This window comes from Dendropsophus ebraccatus, chromosome 7, assembly GCF_027789765.1.
Source record: "Dendropsophus ebraccatus isolate aDenEbr1 chromosome 7, aDenEbr1.pat, whole genome shotgun sequence".
In the NCBI taxonomy this organism is placed as follows: domain Eukaryota; kingdom Metazoa; phylum Chordata; class Amphibia; order Anura; family Hylidae; genus Dendropsophus; species Dendropsophus ebraccatus.
Genome location: NC_091460.1, coordinates 54,751,307 through 54,770,569, shown reverse-complemented (window position 1 = coordinate 54,770,569; position 19,263 = coordinate 54,751,307). Strand labels below are relative to the sequence as shown.

At 41.8% G+C, this 19,263-nt stretch overlaps 1 long non-coding RNA gene across 1 annotated transcript; it reads right to left on the bottom strand.

Moving 5' to 3' along the window:
- Nucleotides 1-7,201: 7,201 nt before the first annotated feature.
- LOC138796801 (uncharacterized) lies at nt 7,202-16,486 on the bottom strand. Its single transcript, XR_011363824.1, has 3 exons — nt 16,405-16,486; nt 12,197-12,326; nt 7,202-7,504 (listed from the first exon to the last, which is right to left on the bottom strand). It is a non-coding gene; the product is annotated as an uncharacterized lncRNA (long non-coding RNA).
- Between the last annotated feature and the right edge of the window lie 2,777 nt (nt 16,487-19,263).

Genomic DNA, 19,263 nt, shown 5'->3' with positions numbered 1-19,263 from the left:
TTGTATTGCCCTCCAAAAGTTATACAAATCCCCAATATACACTTATTACAGGAAATGCTTATAAAGTGCTTTTTTCCCTGCACTTACTACTGTATCAAGGCTTCACTTCCTGGATAAAATGGTGATGTCACTTCCTGGGTAAAATGGTCATGTCACGCTCCGACTCCTAGAGGTGTGCGGGCTGTGGCTGCTGGAGAGGATGATGGCAGGGGGATGCTCAGTGTCCCTCCAGTGCCTTGTGTCCCTCAGTGCCCCCTGCCATCCTCCTCGCCAGCAGCCACAGCCCGCACAGCTTACAAAAAATACAAAATGGTGGCCGCACATGCTGTCTGAAGTGTCACTGGGCGGGAAAGAGGGATTATACATAATCTCCAGTTCGGGGTTGGCCTGTCTCCTGGTGCTGGTATTTAGAAGAAAAAATGACTTTTATCAATGCAGTGCGGCAAGCATTCAAACTGGCATGGCCTAGAGCATCAGTACCCTAGGCCTGTGGCACCTCTCTCCCTGCTTCCCCTCACTTTCAGAACTCCTCGGGGCTGGATGGAGGTGGGGAGAGAGGCACCGCAGGCCTAGGGCACTGATGCTCTAGGCCACACAGTTTGACTGTCTGACGCATTGCTAAAAGTCGTTTTTTTTCTAAATACCAGCATCGGGAGACTGGCATGGTTTATAAGACAGGGAACTACTTATCCTGTTCTTACCGAATAACAATGCTCCTTGAAGCAGATCCACAGGGGTCTTTTAGTCTTTCCAATATAATAATCTTAGGGTTTAGAAAATGAACCATGCTATGCACCAGCGCCAACAGGGTTGTATGAATTTTTTTTTCCACTAATCTAAGTGGGACATGCGCTTTCATTTAACAGATTTTGTTAATTTTAAGCACACTCTGGTCCATCTAAACTTGAGCATCGGCATTTGATTACCAGTGGCTAAAGAAGTTGAATGCAGCCCTAAGGAGTCCTGAAAAACATGAATGCAGCCTATGGCCTATGGATGTATGCAACTTCTGCAGCCACCACTGATCAAATGCTGCATGTTCGAGTTCAGACAGACCAGATTTGCTCATCTCTATTTATTAGTAGAGATGAGCAAATTGCTCATCTAAATGGAGCACATTGTGTGGTGTCCCACCACGGGTGTTGCTATTGGTTACACCCTTCGTAAAAGCCTGTACTTTTAAGAGTAAGTGTTAGTGTAGCAGTACCAGAGTTTTGCCACAAGTTGTCACTATTGCGACCCAGATATTGCACAGCTATTGTACCTAAAGGGTACCTAAAGGGTTATTGTCATCACGCAACCCAGTTAGCACAAAAGTATCATTTCTTCTACTCTCAGTACAGATCTGGACTCTAAAGTATTAAGTAACTTATCAAGTGTAAAGTATTGTATCAAGGCAAAGCTGTATTATCTGCTGCCTACCTCAAGTATCTTCAGAGTAAACAAGATTATATTTATGCTAAAGAGACTATGTGATTCCTTGTTATGCACCGACACAGCACACACACCTTCCTTGGGTCATCTCCCCTTTCTGCGGGTGGCAGTAACAATAGTCCGGGTGGGTCACTATTCCACTCCGAACCACCGTGATAACTACCCAAGGGACCCTGCAACAGCCCTGCAGGTCACTGTCCACAGGGGAACAAGGTACAGCCAGCCCATTAAACTAAAAGCAGGTGTGCCACCATATCTGTGTGCCTAACCGGCACTGGCGTCACAACAAAATACCACCTGGCAAGGCTACATCTCGGTCAACCACTACAGGACTGGCGTCGTGCCTAACCATCTGGCAAGTGACCGGCCGTACCTCCACACCGGAGGTCACCACACATTGTTTGATCTGTTCTCCGCTCATGAAGTCACCAGCCTTTCAGCGCTGCTCTGCTCCCTGCCACTCCTCCCAGGATGCAGGGAAAAGCTAAATCAAATCCTGGGAAACTTCTCCCAGTTTCCCAGGATTGGATCCAGCTTTTCCCCGAAACTCGGGGTGGAGCAGCAGGGAACGGAGAAGCACCGAAAGGCCATCGGCTTGATGAGTGGAGTGCAGATCAAACTATGTGCTTTGTTTAGATTAGCAATTCACTCATCTCTAGTTATTAGTATTTGAAACAACCCCCCCCCCTTTGTCATATATAGCGCAATGTATATATTGTAGTAATTTTTTTTTATTTTTTTTTTATTATTTTCACACTTGAGGGTGTAGTCTGACCCTAATAAGTAACAGCAGCATTCTTGGAAAATATTTCGGGACACTCCTTCTAAAGAGAATGCTGCTTGAGGCATTGCATGGGCGTGGTGGCCATTTACATGTAAATTAGATCATTGCTGGATTACACTAGAAAGTGTGAAATTATTTGAAATTCTAATTATGTGTTCTCTATTCAATCACCCTATTCAATCATCCTAGTCGTCGTTCAGCTTTTCACTCATCCTATTTGCTTTGCGGTTTTTATTTTACAAGTTGGATAAATTTGAAGGTCATGTCTGTACATAACTAAAATGGTAGGGGTTCTCCATCTGGAATTGCAGGGTGAAATACGCTCGGCAGTACATGAAGAAGAGAAATACAAAGTACATTTTAGTACAATAACTGGGGCAGCAGCCTTTGACAGACGGAACAGTACTATTACAGCTTAATTAAAGTTTTATTAAAATCTAAAAGGTCTATTTTGGGGCACTTAAATGTAAGTTATTTTTGCCTGTGTGCAGACATTTCATTCTGGGAAGGATGCCTGTATTGTTTTTCATAGGGATTACTGACAAAAATCTGGAAAGTGCTTTCTCGTATGATGACCGATTCATTTCCCATATCTATAGTTCTGGGAATTAACAATGATCTGGATGGTGGATCCTCTGCACTACAGTCAGATTGGACTGTGAAAGCCAAACTAAAGACGAAGCGATTATCATCTGTATTTGGCCTATCATCGGCCATTATGGGCAATAATCTCTTTCTGTAATAAAAAGCAATTATCCGATTGCTGTGTTTCGTTGTCTTTCAACACGTTGAAAGACAATCGACTTGTATAGCAACGATCTGCTGCCGTCGTTCCGTGTAATAGGAGTGGCGGCAGCAGACCGCTGCTATCTCCTATGGGTTTCCTGAATGATCTAAAGATCATGAGGACTTTGTAAAATCAGGAGACTAAGGGCCCCGAATCAGGCTGATTATATTGTTCAATGTAATAGAGAGAACAATCAGAAGAAACAATCATCGTCTCAATGTTTCTTTAGGTCTTTAGGTGATAGCTGGTCAGTTTAATTGCTCAGTAAACGAGGGCCGTTCTAGCAGCTCTACGTTCGCTTACAGTTTATAATCGGGCCGTCTAATAAGACCCTAAGACAGTGATAGACTCTAGATAAAAAGTGAGGACATAGTTGTAATGAATCAAACTTAAAAACATGAGATTAAATCTGGATCGGAACCGGGGCATCTAAACAGTAAACCATACTACAGACTGGCTACAGAAAATAGCCAAGCTAAATATTACTACTATACAATGTTAAAGGCCTTGGACTAGCTGAAATGCACATTCCAATACAGTTTCATAGACATTATGTCCTCAGTAACTATTTTTTGTCTTACTTGTGCTCAGAACATTGGAATGAGTAACATTTATACCCACCCTGATGATATGATCCATTTTATTTCCTAGCCGGCCATGAACCAGCGATTGTTTTCTGAGAGAATTATCAAACCTCAACAAATCTGACAGTGAAGATCTGGCAGAAGACATTGGGATTATGGGAAGTAAAAAAACAAAACAGCGTACAAAAAGGTCCACTCCCAGATTACACAGTAGGTTTATATAAACACAATACAATAAAATATAAATGAAATGAAGTAAACAAAGCAAACACAAAGCTAAAGTGGTTTTCTGAGCATATATATATATATATATATATATATATATATATATATATATGGTTTTCTGGGCATATATATATATATATATATATATATATATATATATATATATACCAGCAATTCCATATACTTCTTATACAGACTTCCATAGCATTTTGAAATGTATCTTGCCACCACAGCAGAAAGATGGTTACCTATGAAGGTTATATTCCCAGGAGAACTTTCTTAAAATGTATGACAACCCAACACTTTCCCTTTAAATGGCTTATTTCATGAAATAGAAACTTTTGCACATTAAGCTTCAAATGATAACACAGCAATTTGTTGAAAGAACGGCCATCTGCATTTCTTGCGCAGCAGGTTGTAGCGCAGAGCACAGCCAAGTCTTCCAGTAATTCTCATGAATGAACTGATAAAGCAGCAAACACCTGCAATCTAGCAGGCTGAATGTGAGAACAGAAATTACATCCAGACTAAGGAAGTGCTCTAGAGGCTTTTCAGCTGTCACCACCATTTTCTGCATTATCGGAGCACTAGGGACAGGATTCTGAATGACCATTCATCCGGTTATTACTCTCGTCCCCTGGCTTAAAGGGCTTAAACTTTCTAGAGTTCACTCAGGGGGAATCTTAACACTGAAAACATTTGTTAAGCAGCCAATAGTGCAGCATATGGGATACGAAAAAAACATGTACACAGGGAAGTCAGTTTATAAAGTTTTAACACATTGTTGCCAAATTGTTAAAGGATAGAGATTAGAGGTAGATGTGGTGATGGGGAGGAAGTGTGTGTGTGTGGGGGGGAGGTATTTAGAAAACTGTAAAAAATGTGCGTGTGTGGTCAGCTGTATTTTTGCATAGATTTTATATAATAGTCATTGCTCAGATTTTGTAAAGAGAAGATGCAGCTCACATTGCTTTACATATACACCCCTTTCCGATTGTTTGGGACATCTGGAAAACAGCTTATTCAGAGAAGACGAGGTGAGCACTACCACCAGTCTTGTCTCATGCCAACTGTAAAGCATCCTAAAACCATTCATGTGTGCGGTTGCTTCTCAGCCAAGGGAATCGTCTCTCTCACAGTCTTGCCTAAAAACACAGCCATGAATAAAAAATGGTACCAGAACGTCCTCCAAGAGCAACTTCTCCCAACCGTCCAAGAGCAGTTTGGCGATCAACAATGCATTTTCCAGCATGATGGAGCACCTTGCCATAAAGCAAAGGTGATAACTAAATGGCCCAGGGAACAAAACATAGAGATTTTGGGTCAATGGGATCTTAATCCCATTGAGAACTTGTGGTCAATCATCAAGAGACGGATGGACAAACAAAAACCAACAAATTCTGACAAAATGCAAGCATTGATTGTGCAAGAATGGACTGCTATCAGTCAGGATTTGGTCCAGAAGTTGATTGAGAGCATGCCAGGAAGAATTGCAGAGGTCCTGAAGAAGAAGGGTCAACACTGCAAATATTGACTTGCTACATTAACTTATTCTGTCAATATAAGCTTTTGTTACTCATAATATGATTCCAATTATATTTCTGTATGTGATAAAAAATATCTGACAAACACACATAAAAACCAGAGGGCAGCAGATCATGTGAAAATATAATATTTGTGTCATTCTCAAAACTTTTGGCTATGACTGTATATTACCTACATGCTTCAAGATATGAAACCATGTATGGGTCTGGGGCCCTTGTGAATCTTAGAGGGCCTCCTTTTATCCCATCCATAGGTACACATCTGGACCTTTACTTTCTTCCATATCCCTTGACAGATTAAAGACTTTATCCAATTTTCTCATCCTTTTTAGTTTTTTTAACTGTTTTATAGAATTTTATATGTCCTTTTCTATATTTCTGTTTGTAAAGTACTGTACCTTCGTATACTAAAGCCAAAACTTTAATAGTTTGTTGTCATAAAGCACATAAGACCCTTGTAGAGTATAACCTGTGGCTCGTGCATGTGACCACATTAGTGCTAGAGTGTGGAGAGTGCGAAGGAATGTGCATTTGATGTCCTCTAAAACTCCAGTAATGGTTCCAATAAAGTATGTTATATAAAGTATGAAATTAACAAAGAATAAAACCTTGGTTATTGCAGACTCTCACATTTTTCTGTATGCAGACACACCTTAATAACATTCGTTTTATTGATATATTTTTTTTTTTTTACAAATTTATGGCTTTTTACTTCCCCAAATTTTCAGTCAGTTGCTTCCTGAAGTCTCACTTGAAGGCTTCTGCAAAACGACCAAGCAATCACTTGAAATATAGACAAGCATGGAGTGTAACTACAGGCTGGTAAAAAGGGAAAGGTGTCCTCTTCATTCACACAGAGCTGCCAAAGTCTATTGGAGTGCCATGGGTTTATTTTTTATTATTTTTTTTTTCTGTTAAAGGTGTATTTGCTATTCAGAAATATATGCACCACCAAATCAGCCTTTCTGTAATTACTATAGACAGGAATAGGCTACGTTCCCAATGTAGGTTTTTCGGGCTGTCATTGCCGCCAGCCGCCAAAAAGACGCCCAATATATGGCTAATGACGGTCATCTATTATAAACATGATCATTATAGACGGTCGGCATTCGCATATATCACACATTTTTTTGACAACCGTTGGCAATAGAGTGAACATAGCCATGGAGAGAGGTGGGCCATGAATCATGGCTTGTGATTCAGATCCAGACATGAATCCATGACTCCAGTCAGTAAAACAAACACATTTTTTAAGATATTGTGTATCATTTCATAAAAAAGACATATGTCAAACCATCAGTTTTTTTAGTACGCATATACTTTTAAATTTGATAGTATTAGTTTTATTTTCTAAAATATCTCAATGATAACTGGAGTGCACATAATAGAATGACATTTTCAGCTTCTACCAGCTTACTTTTCAAATTTGCTGTGTAGGCTGGTGCTGTGTCAGCAGAGTCATCTCTTCCCAGAGACTGCAGCAAGAATTAGTCAAAACAGCATTTAATTCTAGCAATTAGTTCTACACTCATAGACCCCTACTGTTAGACAGAAGACGAGTGTAAATGCATATAGCCTTTATTACTAGTTTATGCAGATTACTACAGAACTTATGTATATATAATTGTAATACATTGCTAATCCTTCCTTGTGCTTAATCTTATCAAGCAGCATATATTTCATAACCTGCCTGTCTTACTCATGTTGCTTATATAATACCTAATGTTCATCATATCAGAATTGCTATGCTATGGAAAATCTGAAAACCAGTTTTGGCTAGGGTCGATTGGAAATGGATGAATTTACACAGCACAGTTTTATGAATATTGATGAATATTTGAAATCAAAAGTATAATACCAGTATGGCATATAGCAAAGGATGAAGGATCTTATTATAGCTTAAAGAAGCAGTCAGTTTTTTTACAGCCCAAGAGGGCTGTAGGCTGGTATGTATATGTCCCAGTGATGTTGTTTTCCTGCTGATTGGCGTCATTTTGAATTAAGCAGTGCTGGTTAAATCCCGCTTACACCTGTGTGGCCTCTTCTCTGACTGGCCCGCAGCTAAGGAGGCAGAAAGTCTTCGATGCATCTCTCAGTGCTTGAACATAGATGCATTGAAGACCCTGACTTACAGTCTTCAAAAGCCCTGGAGAAAGAAGAGGGGACAGAGAAAACGTGAAATGTGACATGAGTGACAGCGAATCCAAAAAGCATCAGAGCATGGGAATGAGGTTGTGCCACAGGAAAGCGATCATCAAGAGTAGGTATACATGGTAGAGCCTGCAGCGGGTGGTAGTTTTGGTGGTGGAGGGGGCAGTAAAAATAATTTTAATCTTTACTTTAATTTCATTCTCATAATTCACACCCGAATGCCCAAATATGCCCAGTGTCTACCGGATTTTGTATATGTTACAGAAGCAAATAGTCTTTAAATGTTGTAATGAACAATTTCCTACATGACCCTTCCATTTTAAAGGCTGAGGAGTAGGTGGGACTTAGAAAAGCAGCTGGTCTCCAGTGGCAAATTAATAATTTTCCATCATTCAGGTTGTTCTGTCCAAGCTGTTGGTGAGAAGTTGGAAGCAGGGGTTAAGTAAGGGCATACACACAGTGAAAAAGCTCCAGACGGCCCACACAGACCACCAGGACCATCTCAAGTCTTGTAGCTACAGGAGTTTCTACGTTACATTGCCCAATACATACAGTATCCTGCCACTGACAGCCAACCATTGTTGCCTTTGCCTTGAAAGAGAAACCTAGACTGCAGTGAACTAGACCTTAATTGTGTTCAGTGCTGAATCCGACAACAGTCATATTTGAGTAAAGCAGCCTCAAAGTGAGTGCATCAGTCCTGTCTTCACTGTGACGCACTGCTCCAACTGCTGGCGTGATGATGTGAGGGGCCATCACAAACAATAGTGGGTCACACCTGGGTTTTCCAGTAATGTCTCCATAAAATCCCCAGATTCCCTTGGCCCCTAGATTTATTGCCAATCTAGCATTTATAGTGATCCACTTTGGCAACCCACAAGTGTGCAGGATACACAGGCCCAGCTGTAACATCGATGGACATGTGCTGCAGGATGCTATCGAGAACCTGTCTCCTTCATGCCCAACCTTATCTCATCTTGTATTTAGACTAGTGGCAGTCCATCAGGGTACTAGAGCCTTCTTTCCCTTCTACAGTGACCTTATACCTCCATTACTTACATATATCCTATTAACATTCCCAGATATTAAAGGGGTATTCCAGGATATTTTGACATTTACTCTACAGATTAGTCTTGTAGTATAATCAATTTGTCTCATTAGTTTCTATTACGAATTTTGTCTCTTTCTCGCAATTTTTACATGAGTCACGTGGTCCTGTGACGTCACCGAACCGGAAGAGTGCTGACTTGCCGACTCAGCCGGCCTCTAGTTAGTTATTCACTTAGCAGGCTTCAGAGCCTTACAAACGGCCCTCCCTGAGCACGGGACGTCACATGACGCCCTGTTCCAGAGCAAGCCTGTCAGTGTAATCACCTCAATCCCTCCCTGTGTAATGATTGCGGACCCCTCAGCCCCGCCCCCCCTCCCTGTGTAATGATTGTGCCCCCCTCTCTCTGTAAATCATTGCGGACCCCACGGCCGCGTCCCCCCCCTCTCTGTAATGATTGCGGACCCCTCCCGGCCGCGTCCCCCATCTCTGTGTAAACATTACAATATACAGATCACTCACCCCCTGGTGTAAGCCTGTTGCATCACTGGACCCGATTTCGGCGCCTTTTTCAAGCAGCTATCCTCAGCTGACAGGCGCTCTGTGTGAGGCAGGAGAGATTCCTTTCCTGCTTCGTACAGAGCGCCTGTCAGCTGAGTTGTATTGGGCGATCTATAGGCGCTCTGTACGAAGCAGGAAAGGAATCTCTCCTGCCTCACACAGAGCGCCTGTCAGCTGAGGATAGCTGCTTGAAAAAGGCGCCGAAATCGGGTCCAGCGATGCAACAGGCTTACACCAGGGGGTGAGTGATCTGTATATCGTAATGTTTACACAGGGATGGGGACGCGGCCGGGAGGGGTCCGCAATCATTACAGAGAGGGAGAGGGGGGCGCAATTATTACACAGGGTCGGGGGACGCGGCCGGGAGGGGTCCGCAATCATTACAGAGGGGGGGGGGGACGCAGCCGGGGGGTCCGCAATGATTTACAGAGAGAGGGGGGCCGGGGCTGAGGGGTCCGCAATCATTACACAGGGAGGGGGGCCGGGAGGATTGAGGTGATTACACTGACAGGCTTGCTCTGGAACAGGGCGTCATGTGACGTCCCGTGCTCAGGGAGGGCCGTTTGTAAGGCTCTGAAGCCTGCTAAGTGAATAACTAACTAGAGGCCGGCTGAGTCGGCAAGTCAGCACTATTCCGGTTCGGTGACGTCACTGGACCACGTGACTCATGTAAAAATTGCGAGAAAGAGACAAAATTCGTAATAGAAACTAATGAGACAAATTAATTTTATTACAAGACTAATCTGTAGAGTAAATGTCAAAATATCCTGGAATACCCCTTTACGTTTCACTTGATCTCAATAAGTCGTTCTTGGTTCGTTATTAATTTATTTTGTCAATGAGTATATAAAAGCATATGCACGTCTGTATTCCTGTCAGCTCGAGATTTACAATGAATAAAGTGTGAAATGATCTGGTATTGTGAGTATTTCTGACTTTCAGTTTTAGCGATGCCTTTTATCTTTCCTTTGGTTTTATCTATGACACATGGTACCACCCTACGTATGAGTAATCTCTTCATTAACTGATAGTGACTTAAAAGAAAGTTGAACTTGTGAAAGTGTAAGTTTGGCACGTGCATTCTCCTCAGTAAAGGCCATACAAGAATACATTAAACCTCAGATAAGGCTTCTGTTCTTACAGTTTATCAGACATAGAAAGGCTTACTGTAAGTTATCAGATCGCAAAGGGCAGTACCAAATACCTGAGCCCATGTCTACAACCAGAGAGGCACCACAAGCACTTGTCTCATTTCAATTAATGACTTTATTAGTGGTTCCTCCCAAATACCAACGTTAGTCGCAGAAGCAGAAATTCTTGTCGAGCACCAGTAAAAACTTAAGAGCAAAAACTTTAAACCATTCCTGATGTGGATGGGTGACAAACAATCACTCATAGGCTACAATTAACCTGCTATTAGAAAAGTATGCAGCAACAGATACATCAAACTTGACGTTAATGACGGCTCACCACCAGCATAATGCCTATGCCATGCCAAATACAGCACTTTCCTCTTGTCGTTTCCAACTCACAGATGAAAGAGAGCTGCAGTAAGTGATGTCAAATGCAAGAGTGTGCAAAACAAAGACTTAAGAAGCCCATCACATACTTGAGGGATGGCAGAATTTCTAATACTTTAATGGCCACCAGGCACATCAGTATTGATTCCAGTCCAGGAAAGTCTTAATAAATATCCACACACTGACAAGTCACCTGTTAAACAATTGCAGCTTTATAATAATCCATCAAACACCTTTATAGAATCACAAGTGGCACTATAGTCCGTTCACACTGTATATAGTTTATCCCTTTCACTGCATAGTTGTCAGCGGCTGATACCTATGAGGTCTCTTGCTTTCAAGTAATGATATGCCTCTTTGGTAGTTTTCTAGCACAGTCCATGTATTGGAGTAGAGTATATAACCAGACACAAATTTATCATGGATTTACCTAATTTACCAGTCCATGATTGGCTTAGTATTTTGGCTGCCATTGGGATACAATGGATCCCAATCCCAGCAAACTCATTTTTTAGAAACTAATGCTTACCCTTTCTTACGCTTTACTAAGTGCCACTCTTCCTTATTGTAATGAATGTAGCTTAGCTGTAATACCAGACAAAATCTTTGGCGCTGTTTCTGAAAAACGTAGACCCCCATTTTTGTTGTATTCCAGACAACCTCTCGAGTAATGGTAAGAACAGCTGATTGTGTGCTGTGTGTTACAATCAGGGCCCATTTTCAATTAAATCTATTAACTATATTTTACTAACCTCCAGTTATCAGTATGACTTTTTTTTTGCTAATAAAATTGCTACCCCCCTCCCCCCTAAACCTAACCTCCCATCCTTAATTAATCAAATCCTATCAGACCAAATTGTGATCCTTCATTTTTCATTTATGCTAAGATTAAATGAAGAACTAACAAGGCTGAAGTAATGAAATAGTAACAAGGCTGGGAACCTAATGACAGCCTGGTGGACATATGTATGGTAAGGCACTACTGACAAGACATCACAAGGCAGTCAAATTGATATTTTACTGCATAGAGCTAGTGGAAATTTAATTTACAAAAATTTTACATTTTTTTTTAACAATTCATAGGGGCTTTCCAGTTAAACATATTGGTGGCCAATTGTGAGGATAGGCTATTAATATCTTAGCAGTAATTATCAGCTTCCATGGCCAGCTCTACACTGTGAACAGAGCCAGAAGTAGATGGTTAAGATAACCGTGCAGTGGCCATGCCAGGACTCTGCAGCTTAGCTCCTGTTGAAGTTAATAGATACTGCAATAACCCAGCATTACCAATAACAAAAAAATAAGAACAGAGTCATCAGCTTCAGGTCCTGTTCACTTTGTACATCCAGCCAAGGTGGCTCTCCTGAACGGCTGATTGTTGGGAATGTCCTGAAGACAGGCCAACAGGATGTGGAACTGGAAATGCCTTTAAAGTGAATATTCACTACTGAACATTATTTCCCTATTTATTTTAATTTTTGTAGTGGTCAGAACTATATTTTCTAGACTGCTTGCAGCCACCACCAAAGAGCTAACTACATACTGTTTATTCACTGACCTAAATAATAAAGCCGTATCCAGTAGCTTCCTTGGCTCCCTCTATTGGTGGCTTCAGACAGTCAGAATGTTAAGGTATACCTCTGTGACTGTTCAAAGGATTTGGTGCTCTCCATAAGAAAAATGGAATTCTGGTAATGACAAAGGTAAACAGAATACATATCTAAATAGTGAAATTGGGAAGAAAAAACACAACAAAAAAAAGTATCACATTTTTACTGATAATGTTCAATCTAATAGTCATTTCATTGATCTTGAATAAAACATACAAATAAACCACAATTTTATTTACATTTTATTTGCCTCTTTTCTCAGCTATTTTATTGAATTGACTAAAAACTGTGACCTCTGTAAAGCAGAGGCTTCTTCTTCTGTAATCATTCAAAAAGGGACACTATAATCATTAGAAGTAACATAGAAACCATCAACAGAATTGTGGGGCACCCTATGAACAGCTTAGCATCTAGACATTCCCTTATTATCGTAGCAAAGATCTTTTAAATAGCGCCACCTTATGGTTAGTAAATTGTGCAAAATTGAAGATACATCTTTTGAAACACGGTATTGTAGTAGAGGTAACCGCTGTATGATCAGCTAGTAATACATTATTTATTTGTAGTCCAGTTACATAAGTAGTCATATATTCATAGTTTGATTTATTTCTAGCAATCGTTCTTTGTTAATTGGCATACTGTAGTTGGTATACACTGATGCCATTGTCTAATCTGGTACAGTGAAGACTATCTGATGTGACACTTGTTTGTTAAACTGCTATATTAAACAAAACATCCTTATTTTGACTCGGTTCATATTGTTATGTGTCAGAATGATGAGGAAAATAAGCCAGCAGATGAAGACTAGCGTTATAGTGGACCCACCCTACAGGAAGTCTGCACCCATCACTTAGCTATTTCTAGTGGAAACAATAACAAACACCCATGTATCTGCTGAATGAAAGCAATTACAGAAATTGGCATTCTGCTTTCCAAAAAATTATGATTTATAGTCCTTTTTATTGTCTATGATTTAATGAATTGATGGTTGCTCTCCAAGGGGTAAAGCTGGGTGTTGGCTATGCCAGCGTGGATGCTGTAAGTACGAACAGACTAGAAACCTCTTACATGCTGGAAGGTATTGGTGAACACATCAGCTGTTTCCTCTCAGGTTAGACAGTAGTATTGTCCTTACATGTTCTGCTCTATTCTATACATCTAAATAGCATTAAAGCTTTACCACAATTAAATTTGATAAGAATGGCGGTTCACAAGGACTTCTGTTTGAATGGAGTGGTAGTCGTTTATGTACCATTAAAACTGTATGGGATTCCAAAAGATAGCTGAGTGCAGCGTTGACTATCTCCAGCCATACTTTTGAGAAAAAATGCATGTTACTATTAGGTTCAATGATATGATCATAAAGGATCACTTTTGTTATACTGCAAGTTCACTCAACAGATACTCTTGGGCTACTTTTTGATCGCAATAATAGTATAGTATCAAATGGAAGTGTAACCTAATGGACCCAATTTGAGTCAATTTCATTCATCATGGTTTGCTAGGATTTGTTTCAGAATATGTCAGGACTTCACTGATTTGTGTAAGTATATGGGCACATCATGTTTTCCCTATATGTTTGTGGTATACATTGGCAACCTGTCAAAAAAGTTGCCATTGTATACTACTTTGTTCTCCCAATGGGCCCATTGAGTTTCTTAAACAAAGGTAGTCAACTTTCCATTTAGTCCGTTTTCCAAACGTTCATGTTCTGAAAAGTATGGTCTGCTGTGCTTTTGATTCCCACACAATCAATATATACATAAAGAGAATGGACTGAGCAAAGTCACTAGCTGAATATGTTGTTCCATTAAACTTCATAAACCCCTTAGGAGTATGCCATGGTATAAGTTGGCAACTTTTTTTTGACACAATACCACTGTATACTTCAAGTGTATGACGAAAACATGATGGGAATATAGCCTAAGATATCAGCACTTCATTAGCCATAATACTCTGCTAGATTAAATCCACTACTGATACCACCAGCAGAGTTTATAGCCCTTTTTGGGGATCCATCAGATTTCAGTGTGTTAAGTATTCCCAGTAAACTGGAAGACTCCAAGACGGTAACCCCACTAATCTTTGTTGTCCTGCTATGACTAGACGTAGAGGACCGGAAACAGCACAGCAGATGTGAACAAACCCTATGGATCATGGTGGATAATATGTGATTATGACTGATAATGGTGGATTTGTGATATCTGTCATGTATCTCGTAAAAATGGAAAACCATGACATTGGCATGAGCAGAGCCTAGGTGTGTCACATAAACGCATAATTGGTTGTAAGACTATAAATTATTTTGGACATGCCTGATCATTCAGTCATATTGTAATAACCAACAATGACAAGAACAAGCAATTTTTGTGGTTCATTTTCAGCTGTAATGTGTCTACAGATTATAAAGAACAAGATGGAAGACATCCCATCTAGGTTAAGGTAGCCACATATGCCCATCACAATATTTGGCAGCTACCATCTTAGGCCCTCTTGATAATGCTTGGTGCTTGAGTTGGTTTCCAGAGTTAATTCATAGGTGAACATCCTATTATAGCATCTGCTTGATGTCCTAATAGCCCCGTTCTCAGAATGTCACCGCCCAACAAGGGTGTAAACTCTCGGTCATGGCAGGTAGTTGTAATGTGCATGTCCATGTAAATGAGACCAATTTACTAAACCAAATACACTCAAGTAAAATGCAGACCAGTCAGGGAAGTCGTAATTACTCATAAATAGAAGTATAAAAAAGTTGGGTGTGTTCATAAACAAGATCTACTCCACCCTAAAATGACATATGTGACTTAATGGACTAAATTAACAGATCAGATTCCTAACTCGTGATGGCCAGTGGAGGTTGGGAAAATAATATTGCCAATGAGCATTGTCTGAGGAATTCTAACTCATTGTCCTATGTGTGCACCACCAAGGATTCATGTCACAGGCACAAGAGAGGCGTTGCCTGTAAGTGCTGTTAATAGAACTACATGAAGAGCTACTCAAATGAGTAGTTACGGTTTGTGGGATAAATACTATAGTGTATGTATGTCAAGTATAATAAGTCTGTAAATATCCTAGAAGACTTAAAAACTTAAAGGACATGTCATCAGACATGTCAATCATTATTGATCACAGCAGGTCTCATGCTCTAAACAGGAGATATAACCGGGGATAGATTGCGGCAGCGTGATCCACTCCCTGGTCAGCCACACATTCTGTCAATATTTTTTTAATGTAAGTCTATAAGTTAATATTGACAGAATGCGAGTCCAGCCAAGGGAGTGGATCGCACTGCTGAGATCTCTTCATGGCTATATCTCCTGTTCAGAGCGGGTCTCAGCATTGAGGGACAGTGCTTGATAACAGAAAAAAATATGCAATTTTTGTCTTATAAGATCTATTATAGAATTTCTGTGCATAGTTTATTGAAATGACAGTGCCTATTTAAGCTCAGGAGTAGTCAATTTTAGGATCTCTTGAGTGCCCTGCCTTTGGCTTCCTGTACACACACGCATTATGGCTACATACAGTTGTTTGTTAATGTAACAGACCTCCTAAGATAGAAGGCAAAGGCTATATGGTACCTCTACATCTTGTATTTGTATTAAAGTGCATATGGCAGCAGGTGGGTACATAAACCAACAGGATATTACAATAGTCATAGACACTAAACAATACAACAACAACTAAATATACTTACATTTTGCTTGCTATCAAAATACAGCTTACAATTTGTCAGTGCAAAACAGAAATTAATGCATGCAAATGTAGCAGATGTAAAAGATATACATTGCCAGTATGTGCCAGGATATCATGTGTAACCAGTGGTTTTCCTCAATATTACATTTAAACCAAGTGAGTTTTTCACCTCTTCATAACTATGACACAAAGTTACAAAGTCCCGTGACAAGCAATATAGACAATGGCCCAGAATCACCAAAGTGTTGGAAACTGGAGAAAACTGCCCACAGCAACCAATCACAGCTCAGCTTTCATTTTACCAACACTGAAAACAAAATCTGTGATTGTTTGTTATGAGTAGTTTATGCCAGTTTATATGATACATTTGGGTCAATATGTTTTTTAGAGACCTCTTTCTGAACCTTCCTCCCTCTATAAGGCAAAATAGAGAGCCACCTCTAGGGCTCTCACCTACCACAAGGATGGGATTCAGAACCTCCTCCACCAGCCCCCAAAGAATGGAGGCCACCATTTCACTCATTCTCCGAACATCGCCATATGGAGGGGGGTGCTATACATACAGTGGTACCATCTGTAAATGGTCCATTGTAATAATACATAGCATTGTGTCTGCTCACACTTTTATAGTCACTTTGACGTGTAGATTACACTATACCTACTTTATATTTAGTGATCAGCCAGTGCTTATCAACTGTACCAGGAGAAAAAGCACGCGCCTGTACTACGCGTACCATAATTTACTTTACCAGCCCAAACAACAAACAAACCACATAATGCTGTGTGTGCAGAGGACACACCTAGTGACACACACGTGCAGTCACACACCTCTCCTCTCACCATCTATTCTAATAGACAGTGACATCACTCCCTCAGAATTTACCAAGTAAGACTATGAAGGCCCTAAGCAGCATTGTATAAAAGACAATGATGAAATGTTTGAGAAGTGACGTGTATTTTATTGCATTTGATAATATAGTGTGCCATGGAAAGAACACACAGCAGCAGGGACACTGTCTGTATTCCTCAAAGCTCAGTTCACACCCACAGAGAATGGCTATGGTCACATGCTGTATGAGACCGGCCCTTGGGTGACACGGCCAGGTAATGGAAAGGCCGGTCTCATTAAAGATGATCTTTAGGGTCACAGAGTTCTGACGGCACTCACTCCATAGTGTGCATGGACAGGGTTTTCTGCGGCCGCTATTCAATGAATAGCGGCCGCAGAAAACTGACATTTCAGTTTTCTATGGTGCCACTGTTGATCCTGGCTGGAGAGTTTACAGAGTTATACGCTCCGGCCGGGATTCCATAGAAGGCAAGGTAATGTATATTTTTGTATTAAGCACGGCCGTTGTTGCAATCGGCAACAATGGCTGTACTTTTATGAAAATATAAGTTGTGAACATAGCCAATGAGTCCATCCACTCTAAAAGTGAGGCTGTACTCATTGCTGCTTCCACTCACTATATTTACTGGGTCAGGCTCCAATGAATGGTAACTGAGCGGTGAGCCATACAATGTATGTCTTGCTGCTCAATGTACAGGAGCAGGAAGTCTTACATTTTACCCTATGTGGTGCCCATTGTCAACAGTGTAGGACACCATGGAAAATACAAAGGTCGGAGTACCTGCTCCTGTACACCAGAGGGGAGGCATAAACCATTAACCTTATACAATTTCAGGATGAATAGTTCATATTGCCCTGGGCACAGGGACCAAAAAAAACCGTATTAGACTATGTTCACACAGTGATATTCAAGGGATGGTATTTTGAGTACCATATAACGGCCATTGTTTAACATATTTTGGTTGCCGTCATTGCAGTGATGGTCATTGGTACATTATTTAAGTTTAAAGGGGTATTCCAGGGAAAATCTATAAATTAGCAATGGAAAGGGTTAACCAAGGTTAACCCTTTCCTAATATACTTACCTGTCCGTTTTTGGCCCCCCAAGGAGATCTCCGGTCCGGTCACGTGATGGTCCGGGCTGCAACTCGCGGATCCTCTTCTTCCGGTTCGGTGACGTCACCATAGCGGGCCGGCGTCGGCTCTCCTATTAGCAGCAGAGCACTAAACCCTGACTGGCTTGGTAGCGTGTAGCCAATCAGGGTTCAGTGCTCTGTGTCCCTGCTGTACCAAGTTAGCCGGGTGCTGATGTCCCCGGCCCCCCTCCTTCATGTATTATCACCCCGATCTCTCCCCCGGCCCTCTGTATAATTACCCCGATCTCTCCCCCGGCCCCCCTCCTTCATGTATTATCACCCCGATCTCTCCCCCGGCCCTCTGTATAATTACCCCGATCTCTCCCCCGGCCCCCCTCCTTCATGTATTATCACCCCGATCTCTCCCCCGGCCCTCTGTATAATTACCCCGATCTCTCCCCCGGCCCTCTGTATAATTACCCCGATCTCTCCCCCGGCCCCCCTCCTTCCTGTGTATACAGTCCTATTCAAAGATCGCTCAGCCCCCGGTGTAACTGCTGCCTGCGCTGGCCCCGATCTCCGCACCTGTACTCAGCTGACAGGCGCTGTGTAAGTGAGTGCAGGAGAGATTTCTTCCTTGCTTCGTACACAGCGCCTGTCAGCTGAGTACAGGTGCGGAGATCGGGGCCAGCGCAGGCAGCAGTTACACCGGGGGCTGAGCGATCTTTGAATAGGACTGTATACACAGGAAGGAGGGGGGCCGGGGGAGAGATCGGGGTAATTATACAGAGGGCCGGGGGAGAGATCGGGGTAATTATACAGAGGGCCGGGGGAGAGATCGGGGTGATAATACATGAAGGAGGGGGGCCGGGGGAGAGATCGGGGTAATTATACAGAGGGCCGGGGGAGAGATCGGGGTGATAATACATGAAGGAGGGGGGCCGGGGGAGAGATCGGGGTAATTATACAGAGGGCCGGGGGAGAGATCGGGGTGATAATACATGAAGGAGGGGGGCCGGGGACATCAGCACCCGGCTAACTTGGTACAGCAGGGACACAGAGCACTGAACCCTGATTGGCTACACGCTACCAAGCCAGTCAGGGTTTAGTGCTCTGCTGCTAATAGGAGAGCCGACGCCGGCCCGCTATGGTGACGTCACCGAACCGGAAGAAGAGGATCCGCGAGTTGCAGCCCGGACCATCACGTGACCGGACCGGAGATCTCCTTGGGGGGCCAAAAACGGACAGGTAAGTATATTAGGAAAGGGTTAACCTTGGTTAACCCTTTCCATTGCTAATTTATAGATTTTCCCTGGAATACCCCTTTAAGAATGAAGGCTGCTAGAGATGAGCGAACTTTTGAAAAGTTCAGTTGGTTTGGTTAGCCGAA